This window comes from Magallana gigas, chromosome 1, assembly GCF_963853765.1.
Source record: "Magallana gigas chromosome 1, xbMagGiga1.1, whole genome shotgun sequence".
NCBI lineage: Eukaryota > Metazoa > Mollusca > Bivalvia > Ostreida > Ostreidae > Magallana > Magallana gigas.
Genome location: NC_088853.1, coordinates 66,188,716 through 66,202,962, shown reverse-complemented (window position 1 = coordinate 66,202,962; position 14,247 = coordinate 66,188,716). Strand labels below are relative to the sequence as shown.

The 14,247-nt window shown below is 31.8% G+C and overlaps 1 protein-coding gene and 2 long non-coding RNA genes across 6 annotated transcripts in view; 2 read left to right on the top strand and 1 right to left on the bottom strand.

The window, feature by feature from the left end:
- The window catches only part of LOC105317886 (multiple epidermal growth factor-like domains protein 10), a 254,170-nt gene that overhangs the window by 106,024 nt on the left and 133,899 nt on the right, over positions 1-14,247 (top strand). The window lies entirely within an intron of this gene.
- On the top strand, positions 7,156-8,898 carry LOC136274077 (uncharacterized). Its single transcript, XR_010712369.1, has 3 exons — positions 7,156-7,444; positions 8,326-8,481; positions 8,760-8,898. It is a non-coding gene; the product is annotated as an uncharacterized lncRNA (long non-coding RNA).
- On the bottom strand, positions 11,138-14,245 carry LOC136276212 (uncharacterized). Its single transcript, XR_010714642.1, has 3 exons — positions 13,799-14,245; positions 12,253-12,416; positions 11,138-11,956 (listed from the first exon to the last, which is right to left on the bottom strand). It is a non-coding gene; the product is annotated as an uncharacterized lncRNA (long non-coding RNA).

Here is a 14,247-nt window from a genome sequence, read left to right as displayed (position 1 = left end):
CCAGCTCAATACAAAGCGTCATGAACATCGCTTGTCAAGTTGTGGGCCGGTACGTGATATATTACAACACGAGAGAGGGAAACCTGACCCAGAAGCCCACTTATTCAAAGGAAGCATACATTGAACTGTGTGAAGTCGAAGTGTTTGGTTAGTTGATATACATAGAGAATAGTCTAGTTTACTTCATTACAGGATAACTTTCTCTATTATCTCATGCAACATTTGCAAAAATAATTGTGTGACAGTTTTGTATGTGAAACATTTTTGTCTTTAAACTGCGTACAATATTTGTTACACATTTTACAAAGTTGGAGAATGATGCATATAATTTTGTTTAGTATTTAATAAAATCTAAACCTGATATTCCTTTAATCAATTATTTAGTATATATGTAATCTTGTTTGTATTCTTGCCTAAAAAGGCTGCCCCGAACTTGGCTTCAAAGGACCGTATTGTGACGAACCTTGTCCAAATAATTGTCAATACTGTAACCCCAAAACTGGGGAATGTATTGGAGCCTGCAACCCAGGATACTATGGTGAACAGTGCAAATTCTACGATCGGGGTAATTTTCTTTACTTTTCATGATCAAATGAGCTTTTTTTTTCTTCAAAATGATTATTTCTCACATCCTTTAAGTTTTATTTTTTTTTTCATAATTAACTTTGATACCTAGAGAAAATAGACAAATGATAGAAAGTGTCCATTTCACTTTTTACACTTATATATCCACAGCTATTTTAGTATAACTTTACACAATTGTTTTCTAGGAAACCTAGCCCTACATAAACCGACATTCCAGTCCTCCACATTTTTTAGTACTACCGGAAGTAAGGCTGCTGTTGATGGTCAAAAGAATGACCTGAGTTTGTATTCGGGTCATTGCGCTGTGACCTCTGAGCATCAAAACTACGCTCTCTGGAGAGTTGACCTCCTGCAAAGGCGTAAAATTGAAAGGCTTACCTTACAAGCTTTGACTTCTGTTTCCAAATGGGGTTAGTGATTTTTGTGTACTATGATTTTTACTACATGTATATGGATATCATTTTGTTTTATTTTATTTTTGATTTTAACGCGTTTTTGGTTAGTTAAACAAATTCATATATGTACCATATGATTTCCCCACGCAACAATACGATAGGTATTTTAAACGTTTATATTTTCTTTTACATTGTGACTTTATAATGAATTATATGCAAATAATCATCATTTAAATTTAAGATATACGCCTTCTTTTTTGTAATGCATACGTTATGATTAGTTTATTGCTTATTTTGTCTTATGTAAGATATAACTTAAAAATATAAATTTGAATACTGCTTACATTTAACTAACGCAAAATCTACGATAAATGCAATTCAAATTTTGTAACTGAATCTAAATGTTTCTTTTTCACGTCTTTTGTTAAGTTTTTACCACAGGTTCACTCGAATTAACGTAGCGTCATTAATAACAATCCACTAGCTCTAAATAAAAAAAAGAATTTGAACGATGTTTGCCAATGTTTACATAATATCAGAGTATAAATAAGAATTTGGCAAACATTTTATAAGTCGGAATAAATTCCTATACTTCCATTAACCAAATATCTTCATTGTGTTATTGAATCGTAGATTTCGGGCATTCAATCATGTTCTAGTTATCACTCAATTTTCGAATGGCTGATTGGTTAATTTGTATTGCTTTCAGCTGAACTTACATAGCAGGTCGTTATTTTTCATAAATTAGCCAGTAATTCTTTTTTTTTTTTTTAATCCACATTTTCTGTTATATTGGATTGTAACAATGTATCTTGACAACGTAAAGAACAGTGATAATAACACGTAAGAATGACACGTTTTTCAAAAATTTCAGATGGGAAAAATAATTATACAGGACTTCTTCTGGGCTTTACATTAACAGTTTCTAACTCCACCAATCAAAATGAGGGTGTCGTCTGCTACAAAGACACAAACCATACAAGGTCAACTGTACCTTTCTCATTCGATATAAGCTGCCCTGTGATTGGTCAATATGTCTCGTATTACAATAAAAGACTCCCGGACATTAGCTATCCAGCTGGTTACAGTCAATACGCCCAGTCAGCTCTCTGTGAAGTCGAAGTGTATGGTAATTATTGTTTGGATTTTTGTTTGTTGTAGCATCATTCACAATATTTATAGCCTTTTCGTACAAATGTGTGTTTCTATATACAAAACTAGCGATACTTTGCCTTCCTTTCTTTGTATCCAGGTTGTCCAATTCCTGGATTCGACGGTCCGCATTGTGCTGTCCCTTGCTTCTCTAGCTGCAAAAATCGTAAGATCTTTTAGGATTGGTCAATTTTTTTCAAATTGTTTATAAACGTGTCCCAAGTAAAAGACATGCAGCTATTTTCTCTACTAAATCATGCAATATTGTACTATATTTTTTCTACTTTAAACGTTAAAGTGAATTGAACGATTTGTAAACAAAATTGGGGTCAATAACTGATATCCTAGATGCATGTAAATAATATTAAACATGATATGTGATTAATAATCCTATACAGTCGGTTTTTTTTGCAGTAATTGTCATGTTTTTGTTGGCAAATTATTATGCTTTTCTTAAAAGTTATGAGTTTTGTATATTGAACGGATGCTCTTCGATTCCCACGAGACTCTAGTTCAATGCAATAATGCATCTTTGTTTTTATCGTTAGATCTAGAAAATCTAGCTCTCTGGAAACCAACATCTCAGTCTTCCACGCGATCTGGCGCTTCCGGTTCAGAGAAGGCAGTTGATAACCTGAAATCTGATCGGACGTTTCACGGTGGTCAATGTTCAGCAACTTTACCGGATACTCAAGCATATTGGCGAGTTGATCTGAAAGATGTATATCGGTTAGATCGCATTGTGATATATTTTAGGACAGAAAACAAAACATGGGGTAAGATGTGTTAGCGATGTTTTATCTATTAAATTGTCTTATTCTGTTTATTTTGATCGTCGGGACATCTAAAGTGAATTTAATAACGAGTTTGGCACGTCTTCTTACTCGCAAATGGTTGGTGTAAAGAAAAGACATAAAGAATTTTATTTCTGTGTGTTTTTTTTTCATAATAATTTTCAACTATTGATAAATCATTTTTACAAAAATGTAAATGAGAATCAAGGTAAAAAACTTCTTGAATGACGATTTCAAGCTAGTGATGAATCATTTTTCACAAAAATGTAAATGAGAATCACGGTAAACAACTTCTTGAATGACGATTGTTTGGGAATGCACAAGGGAAACACATAATAGGATTTCGTCTGCTAAACAAGTTTTATCGGTAAGGTGAATTGAGTCTCTTTTTCGTTTTTGAAAAGAACCTAAACGTGTGCTTGTTTATTTTTTACTGTAATGCAGTTTCTCGATCAAATAATCAAATAAATCAATAAATTTATTTGAAAAAGCAAATACTTGCTTTTACGATAATTATTTTAATGAATGGACAACGTTCAAACGTCATAAATAGCGTAAAGCACCGCACATCAATATACAATAGTCAGCATAACAATAGAGATGTGTTGTGTTTGTACTATGCTAAATTAATAGTTTTGTATTAGCAGTTTTGTATTAGCAGGGTTTAATACATTAATTATGCACTCGCTTCCAGCTTGTTTACTATGTTTCAAGCCATGACTAATATTAATATAATAGTGTTGCGTTGTGCATGTACTATGCCTAAATAATAGTCAGGGTTTGACACATGGTGCATGAGCCGGAGGCGAGTACACTATCAAACCCTGACTACTATTAAGGCATAGTACATGCACAACACAACACTATTGTTATTATTATGCCGAGTATTGTACATACTGACGTGCTTTGCTTTAAGTAGGTGTGACGTTTGAGCGTTGTCTGGTCCCAAAAAATAATCACCGGAAAAGCTAACGTTTGTTCTTTCAAAGTAATCAATTGATTTCAAATTGATTGATAATTTAATCAACAAATTGTTGTACAATAAAAAATCAACAAATGTTTATGTTCTTTTCAAGAAACGAGGGACGTTTCACCTTACCGAGAAAACTCGAAATGTTTAGCAGACGATTGAATTTTGTTCTTGTACATTCTTTATCAAGCGTCATTTAAAAAAAGTGTTTTTGCGATTCTCATATAGAATTCTTTCAAAATTGTTTAATCCACTTGTTCAAAAGTTTATCAAAACTTTAACTAAAAAAATTATCGTCAATAATGATGTGTTTTTGGAATGATTTATAATGTTAATTGCTTGATGTCAATCGTATGTTTCTACTTTATATATATATAAATACCGCCAGACATTCCATCGGCTGTTGTAGCGTAACGGTAACGGTTACGCGTTGGGCTTCAAGACGTTATGCTTTTAGTGGCAAGAGTTCGAAACCCGCTGTCGGCGCTTGCAATATTTTCGTTGTAAACATTTGTCGTGCTCTATTTCGGCATAGTATGCTTACGCTATATAAACCCATTGTATACTATGCAAAAATAGATGAGTATTAAATATAGAGAGACAAACTGACAAGAGGAATAATAACTAGGCATAGTAGATGCACAACTCAAATCTATGATAATAAGAATAGGTACTGTAATAAGAAATGTTCTAATATTTCTATGCACTTTTTTATAAAAACATTGAATAATGTTGTGCAGATGAACACAACCCTCATAGAGCGGTGTCCCTTGGGTTCTACCTAAACATCTCTAACACAACCGATATAACGACCGCTGTCCGATGTTATCACGCTAATTATGACACAAACTACGATCTTCCGGATGTTATGCACATTCTCTGCGCATTGTCCGGACGTTACGTCATTTACTACAACGAACGGAAAGAAGGATATGTCTACCCTGCAAATTATTCCCAGTATGCATTTGCTGATTTGTGTGAAGTGGAAGTCTATGGTATGTTTTCATTGCATCTGGATTTAGGGAGGGAATATGAAGTTAGTACGGTTCAATGTTTTATTTAGGTTATTCGATCATCAGGTGGCTGGGGACAGTTCTTTTGATACAATTTATTGTAGCCAAGGGATGCATGTCTTCGGAACTCTGTAACTAGAATGTCCTCCGTTCCCATTCAGCACAAATACCTTTAATTCACTCTTTATAAGGCCAATCACCAATTAGAAAATTACTAATCAAAACCTGCAAAATTCTCTACATACTGGTTTCTATGAGATTTTGACCCTTTCATAATTTTCTAATTTTTCATGATTTTTCAGCTTTTTAGACCTCCCCCAGCTAATTCCCTGCAGAGGGTTGACCTTCCGTACCGCGTGCATGTTGCACTATCACATGTCAGAAACTTACCGCTGTATAGTTTACAATGTCCCATCCACCTACTTTTCGTGTTATTTTACCTCCCGTCTGTAACTTGCAATTTCACTGTGTAAAGACAGCACAACAGTCATAGCCGCAGCTTTCGCATTTTACTTCTGATTCTCATGTACCTAACATAAGGGGCCTACATATTGCATATCAATTTCAACAAGAGAAACCCCTCTAACTAATGGTAATCATTAAAAATCATTTCATGAATTTTAGCAACACTCATGAGCCTTCAAGTACAGCAACTCTCAATTTTACAAAAATATTGACGGGTACTTTATTCGAAACTGTCCCTTGCTACCTCAGGCTCAAAGTTTGATTTTTTTTTTCATCGTAAACGTATCATGTTTCTTTTAAACGTTTTACAAGAAATGAATTAAAATATAAGTTTTAGATTGTATCAATGCATTTCACAAAGTTATTGCAAAGTTGCAAAGTTACGATGGATATAGTGTAAACGTGTTTGAAAAAAAGGGTGGCGGTGCACCTGTGGCTTGAATTATTTATCATCATGTCATTAATAAGTAGTTCTCCGTGAATCCACTACGCCAAGCACGTAGTTGTGTACCTGATGGTAATACTAACACTAGAATACTACTACATGTAGTAATTAAAATTGGTCGTATAAAAGATTTATGGTACGGATACAAGAAATCCAGATAATTTAGAGTTATCGAACATTGCTGATGGTCGGAGATCGGTAAGGGTATAGACTGTTGATGTGTTCCTGATAATGCCTCTGCCCTTTGTTCATTCTTCCTTTGTTTTGTAAGCCAAAGTCTGCCGATGTTAAATACTGTGCCTGCATAGCTGACCCTAATTGGCCTGAACAGAAACAAAGTGAAATATAGTCAACATTAGCTTTAAAAATAAATAACTGATGTTCAATGATAAGTTCCCGACGGTGGAATTTTAATAAAAACCCTTTTGCTCCATTGATAAAGCAAAAACTGTGTATATATTCTAGTTTATTGAATACTTTAAGAAGTTTTCGTTAAATTAAAATTTAGTTTTTAGCAACTGTAATTTATCACTGAATCGAAATCTGAATAAAACGTGAGATTAAACCTGTGAGAAGAAAGTAAGAATTTATTGAACAAAATACAGTATATGTAGTTTAAATGTATTTTATCCCAGGCTGTCCTGCCCCCGTAGAAGATGGACCAGGGTGTACTCGTCCCTGCCCAACTAACTGTGAACAGTGTTACCCATATACCGGGGTCTGTCAAAAATGCAAACATGGCTACCAAGGGACTGAATGTGAACCTGGTAAGAGCAGATTTCATTTCCCTAATAACTCTCTCTCTCTCTCTCTCTCTCTCTCTCTCTCTCTCTCTATATATATATATATATATATATACATATATTGGCTAGACAATTCATGTTTCAAAATAATAATTATGATTGTTCGATAACACACGGTCCTTAGTCTGGATGAATATGCTTAGCGTAGTTCAGTTTATCGATAGTTATATATTTTTTATAATGTGTAAATAATATAGATAACACTCATGGGTTAAAATAGGTTAAATAATTAAACTTCTTCCATAATGGTCTTTTGTTTATACTAGTGACGTTAAAAGGGGTTCATCATTAGGTTGTCATTAAACGAAAATAGTGAACTTTGCCTATCTTTACAAAAATAGGAATATTGACTTTTGGGGAAACATATCTTAGAAACTCAAGTATGCCTGATTGTGGAAGTTGGATAAAAACGTACGAAAACTATATATTTATTTGCTTTGATTGGGTTAGTAAAAACATTTTGAAAGCTAAATGTATGCATTGTTTTGAGTTCCTTGTATCGAATCAAAAAGTTCTTACTTTATTTCGATGTATATTGAAGTTACTGCAGTGTACTTACTATATTTGTTTTCTTTAAAAGTCGTTTGCAGTGCCTCTGCCTCCATAAGTATTTCACCAAACAGTACATTAAATAGTACTGACTACAATGCTATATATTCGGCGGATGGACTCACGTTTCCTTCCAGAGAACGACTCCGGGTGGTGTATATCTACATTGCGTTGCCAAAGCTGGCATCCGACCTAGCTTACTTGCATATATCTATTGTTAAAGCTGAACATTTCAATGTAATGTTTCTGTCAGACAAAATGGAAAAGACAGAGGTATGATTTAAAGCTTATCCAAATACTTTACTAAAGAACGCAATGATCGCTTTTTGTTTCTGTTTGTCGGAGATTTGTATTGATTAACTGTTTGTTTTGTTTTTTTCTATTTTGTTTTTCTTTAAATTCCATATTGCATTTGATTATTTGTTTCGTGTATGAGGGCGTAAAACACACGATAAACGCTAAAATGCTTGTTTGTTATACAAAATATATGTATATATGCATTTCTGTTAATAATTCAAAACAGCCAGTACTTTATTAATTATATTATTGAAGAATTAAATAATTTTCTTATCACTTAATCAGTAAAATGTCAGTTTGAAGTGTAACATTAAAATAAGAATGCCATTTAAATATTTTTATTATCTTGGACAATTATGTTTCAGTATAGAAGAACGAGTATTCAAACAATGTTCAGAATAATTCTCCATTAAGATATTATAAAACAAAGTGACCGTCTCTTTCTTTCTAGCGTTGTGTGTATTGTAGGAACAGTATTGGACATTATATCCCGCATCAAAATGCAAATGAAATGCACAATAATACTTTTTTTATTTTGTACATTTTATTCAAACATATTCTCTCTCTATTGATTTGCTACTATTAATTCCATTCCTTAAATATTATTTTGTTGCTATTTATTGTGTATTAAGACATTTTTATTTGCAAAGAAAGCGTAGTTTTGAGTTTTGTAATTTATAGCATAACATTTGCCACTCAGATTTAAACATAGATTTATTCTTGATTAAAATATGTAATTTGTTGATGTTTTATAAGTTAATAATATAAATTGTCAATGGCTTATGGAAATAAGATAGATAAATCAATTGTATTACATAGGCAAAATCTGAATGTACTGTTTCTTTTTTTTTTTGCAGTATGATCAAGATGTCGTGGGCCCTTTTCATGGTCGCATTTATGCACGTACCAACTATGGCTCTGTAACCCAAGCTATCCGTATTAAAGTACGATATAGGAAATCCTTCACCATATCCAACCTCAAACTTCCTCTGAAGACGTGTAGAAATGTTACAGTAAGTAAGACAACCAGAATATTATTTATTGATTTTCAAAAAAATATGTCACAATGGAAAAATTATTGACAGAAAAACGAAATGTTTAAGTAGTAAAAGAGACTTATAAGGTACCTTGGATTTTAATTGATAAACAAATAAATACGTCTGAGACAACACATCTAATCACTCGATCGAGAGAGAGAGAAAGAGAGAGAGAGAGAGAGAGAGAGAGAAAGAGAGATAGAGAGAGATAATATGTTTGAATAAAAGTAATAATTATTTCACTTTGTTTACAGACGTACACATAAACCAGGAAGGAAGACGGAAGAAAAACAAATAAGTAACGTAATATGTTTAATGCGTTTGCAGATTTACAACAAATTTCCTGTAAATTTATTTATTAAGTTATTATTGTTCTTTTACGTTTCTGATACACAAATCTGCCCGACATCATTTCTATACAAATTCTTCATTGTGTTGTATACATTTTTATCATTTTAATTGTTTGTACATTTTTTTCCTTTCTACAGTAATATAAGTGCCTATCTTTAATCTCAAACTTAAAAGCTTAATAAATAAGCAAAAATTTACAGAGTTTTTATTTCGTATCGATCGTAGCTTAGGGTAAACAAAAATTGGGTTTCACGGGAAATAATTACCAAACTCAACCTTTTTGGGAACGTTAGGATTTTTTACATTCGATTTGTATGAGAAGCTGAGATAAGGACACTAATAAGATTATCTGAAGATTCATATATTTTTTTTGTCTAATCTTAGAACACATATCAAAATATCAATTTAGTTTTTTATTTCATAAACGTCCGGGAAATATGACGATTTATTGCCCAAAAAATCATATTTTCCTTTGGCATTGCCCTCGGGAAATATAATTGTTCTTTGGGAAAAAAGAAGGTGTGAATATTCTTATCAGAATTGTTGTACTTTCTTATCAAAATTGTTTAAGGGATCTTATGGAATGGCGATATTTCGGCCTTTGGTCATGGGGGATTCTTTAAACTATTAGTAGATTTCTGCATTCGCGCACGTAACATATTAAGCTATTCTAACAGTTTACGGAAACTCTTCTTGATGTCAGTTTTAATGAATAAATAACAATTGATAATCATTAAATTATAATAATGTCAATTTAAGGAAACGTTAGAGTATAACAGTACATGTAATACTTTGATATATAAAAAAGATATATTTCTTTCAAAAAACGTTTAAAAATATATAAATATAAAAGAGGGCAATGACAAATTACAAACCATAAACAAAATAAAGAAAACAAATACATTGTGTACGTTTGACTATCTGAATAAACTTACATCATTTATTCTCAGTATTGGTCAAGAGGGAAAAATAGCAGTGGTCATTTTTTATTAGATTGATCTCCTTTCAAAAAAGAGCTCTGTATGAAATGATATGAAAATACTTAAATTAAGAAGCTTTTAATGTTGAATATTTCCTCACTGAACAATTGTTTTGGTTTTAAAAATCAAAGCTTAATTTGAAGTAGATCCAGTCTTGAATTTGTTGACCTCCCAGCCTTCTTCACAGTACACTGTCCGTTATTATTCACAGTACACTGTCTGTTATTATTCACAGTACACTGTCCGTAATTATTCACAGTACACTGTCCGTAATTATTCACATTACATTGTCCGTTATCATTCACAGTACACTGCCCGTTATTATTCACAGTACACTGTCCGTTATTATTCACAGTACACTGTCCGTTATTATTCACTGTACACTGTCCGTTATTATTCAATGTTCACTGTCCGTTATTATTCACAGTACACTGCCCGTTATTATTCACAGTACAATGTCCGTTATTATTCACTGTACACTGTCCGTTATTATTCAATGTACACTGTCCGTTATTATTCACAGTACACTGTCCGTTATTATTCACAGTACATTGTCCGTTATTATTCACAGTACACTGTCCGTTATTATACACAGTACACTGTCCGTTATTATTCACAGTACACTGTCCGTTATTATTCACAGTACACTGTCCGTTATTATTCATTAACTGAGTTAAAACGTTGGTTTTTGTTTCTTATTTGTAATGGAATTGAACGAAAATTGTTCTGATAAAAGGCCACTGGATGTTTACAAATTAAGCGTTTGTAAAAAGACGTGTAAAAACAAAACAATTGTTTCACAGATATTAAACATTTGAGATTTGTCTATCGCCTGTCTGCAAATGGCAATAGCAGTATACAGAGACTTATAAGGATTTGAGCTCAATTCTTCTTTTCATTCTCAATGTCTTCAATTATTATGACTAATGTTAGGAATATTTCGCTGCAAGTGAGTTACAGGGGTTAAAATTCTTTGTTTAGTAAACAAAGCTCGAGACCTGTTATAGTTTACATATGTTTTGATATCACTTACAGTCTAATATTGGTTTTTATTGCGGATCGAATTATTCAATTATGAACACCTGTCTGCCAAAGTTTTATTGTTAAGAATTTTGTAATTTATGTACGTTATTCGTAAACAAATAAAGAACTCGAGCTTTAATTGCATTTCAATAACTTCTTTTCTCAATACCTGGATTCTAATTTTACTTCTAACATTAAAATTTGATAATTCATTCAGATTAAAATCTGTTCATACAAAAAACTTATTATCTTTAATCAAGTAAAGTTCGATCGTATGTTAACACTTATTGTCAAATCTTTTGTTGATGTGACGTCAGTTCGCGCAAACTTTTGTTTCAAAGGAGAAATACGCTGGACATTGGAGCTGTAGAAAAGAAAAACACCTCTGGAAGTGGCCTTCTGTAAAGGTGTTAGTTAGCTTCTTAAACATTTTAATATCCTTAAGGATAGCGGACACCGTACCTAAAATCATTTCTAATCAATAAGTAGCAAAAGCTAAATGACAAAAAATAAGACATTTAAAAATTTGTTTTAAAGTTATAACAGTAAAATTTTGAAAGTTTAAACATACTTGTTCATAACCGATGTAATCTGCGTAAAATTACAAAGCACGGAAAATAATAAGAAAACCAAACAAACGATGTTGTAGTCCAAAACAAAGAATGATCGGAATGTAATGACATTGGCCAGCATACCTGTAATGTTATTCCTCTTAAATATACGTTATTATAAACCAATTAAGATATCCTTGTCAAATGTTGATAACTTTTGCATGATGTAAAAAGTAATATTGGTCTTCTGTCAAAGGAAACGATTTACGTATAATGCAATGTCCTGTATCATTGCAATATTAGTCACTGCTACAATTGACTGTATAAGTCAATGCGCACTTTATTATTGTTCATTCCTTTAGAATCTGTGTCACTTAAATAAAGTTAATCAAATTTTTTTTGGTGTTTTTTTTTCAATCATTATTTCATTAAATAACTGTAATGTTGTATGCTTATTTATTTAGCCGAACTTGCTGATTTATCATGGAGCATACAGAATATATAATGTCTTCATTGTTGATTCAGAGTTCCTTGTGCATACTGAATCTGAAAGAAAAAAGTAAAGTTTTAAACTATGTGCAAAACTATTTTCATTGCTTTATAACTTACTCCTGCTTATTTAAGCTTTTTTCAAAACGTTATAATTCGATATTGAATATCCTCTTGAAATCTGCTTTAGTCTTCCTTAAAGTAGATTTCTTTGTTGTTTTAGATAACAAATATACAATTACATTTTAAAACCAAAATAAAGGATTTTCTATCATCAGTATAAAAAATGAAATAAACATTGCAATGTATAATAATGAATTTGGTGGACACGAAAATTTAAAAAAAAAAATTACTAATTATTGATATGCTTAAAGCATTTCCTCAAGGGAAGTCTCATGTTAGAAATAGTGAATGGGTATGTGTAGTGGACAACTATAACGACGTGAAACACTTGGTCAATGACGCTGTTTGCCATTGAAACTTTCCAACGTTCAAGATCCTTAGAGTGGTCGTTATACTGTAACGTCAATATGTTAAAAAAAAAATATTGTAAACATTTTATATTTGGCGGGAATTAGTTTTTTAACAAGTCGGCGTGAATTTGAGTTAGTGTATTCTTAAATATGAATCGTACTATCCCTAAACATATAGGCATGGCATTTAACGATGTATTTTTATTTCGCGGAAGCAGAACACAGTAAAATTTCACTGTTCAATCTGACGATACAATAAGCAGTATGATGTTTTCTTTTACCAAAGAAACCTGTCTTCTTTATCGTTATCTATTCTCAAAATTATGTAAAGTACATCAAATGTCGTTAGAAACTAGTCTAGCTGAGTATATTTTTGATTTACATGTACCAGTATTTCGTATCATATTGATGACGTCACAAGCATCTTATCCAATACAAATTCCTCAGATTTACAATAGTGTAAAACAAAAAAAAAGGACAAAAATGTAACACTGCCCCGAGTATTATGAAAGAAAAATCTTCAAATATCAAAAGCAAATGACGTATAGCACTAAGAATGTTCGTACTAAAAACATTTGACTTGTTGTTACTTAATATTACGGGCATGTTTAATAAAACAGCAAAATTTGAGAGAGTTTGTGATAAATGATGATATTGTTTATTCATAGGGATTAATAATTTCATTCTAAAAGTGTATATATTAAACAAGAACTAATTGTCGATAAAAAAAAGAAGTGTATCATAGATAAAATGATTTCAGAGCAGTTTTACACATTTGATTTTTTGTTAAGGTAAAATAGTAGTGTTTTACTTTCAAGTGATGCAATGGAAGGAAAGTTTAACAGAAAGACTTCATTCACAAGTGAAAGTATAGTTGTTTTTAAAGAACACATTCACTTCATATTAATATTGAGAATTGTTTTCATAAAAAAAATAAACAATTGTTAAAAAGGAAATTCAAATTGACGATCATTAACCTTGGAGTTACCTTAACCTACAGGCTTAATTATCGACTTAAAGAAACGGATTCTACTTATCTTTAAAGTTTTAAAATCAACCACCCATAAAAATAATTTACGTAAAGTTTGATTTAATTTTACTCATTGGTGTTGGGGATAAAAAAAATGTACCCAAAAATAAAATCTAACAGACAGACAGACGGACAAATAAAAACTGTCAATTGCGAAAAAAAGAAAAAAAATATTATTAAAAAAGCTCTCTCTTTATAGTTTATTTATGTGAATTAAAAGGTGAACAATCTTATCTAATGTCTTCACATTAATCCTATATGTATCATTCTATTTAAAAAAATGAATTAAAATCACCATACGTTTTGACAGACACTTCATAACACGAGATAAGAATAGCTGTTTTTTTATTTTTAACGATTTAAAAGAGGATCCAATGAAAAAGAATATTTACTTACCAGTTTGATTTCATGATCTTCTGTATTAAACAAAAACACAGTGACGTTGTGTGTCTTATTTATTTCAAACGATATGTTAGCAAGGTTTGAAGACATTCCCGATAAAAACAGATTGATATATACGAGACCATCTTCGTCTGCTTCTGAAAAAGATAATCCGTTTCTCGAAGTCATGGCATCATATATCGATGCATTAAACGTACTTGAGGGTAAAATGGTGGTTCTAGCCAGGGCATGGCAAACTAAAAAATAAAATAATATAATAGTAACATTAAAGTAAAGAGTGCACTTAAAAACCATTAAAATAGTTGTAAACTGTTTACAATTTTTTTTATTTGCGAGCGAGACACTTTAGCGATTTTCGTGATTACATCGTCGTCGCGAATATTCCCCGCCGCGACTCAGCCCTTGTCGGATAGTTGTAAAAACAACACAAGTCTTTAATGTAT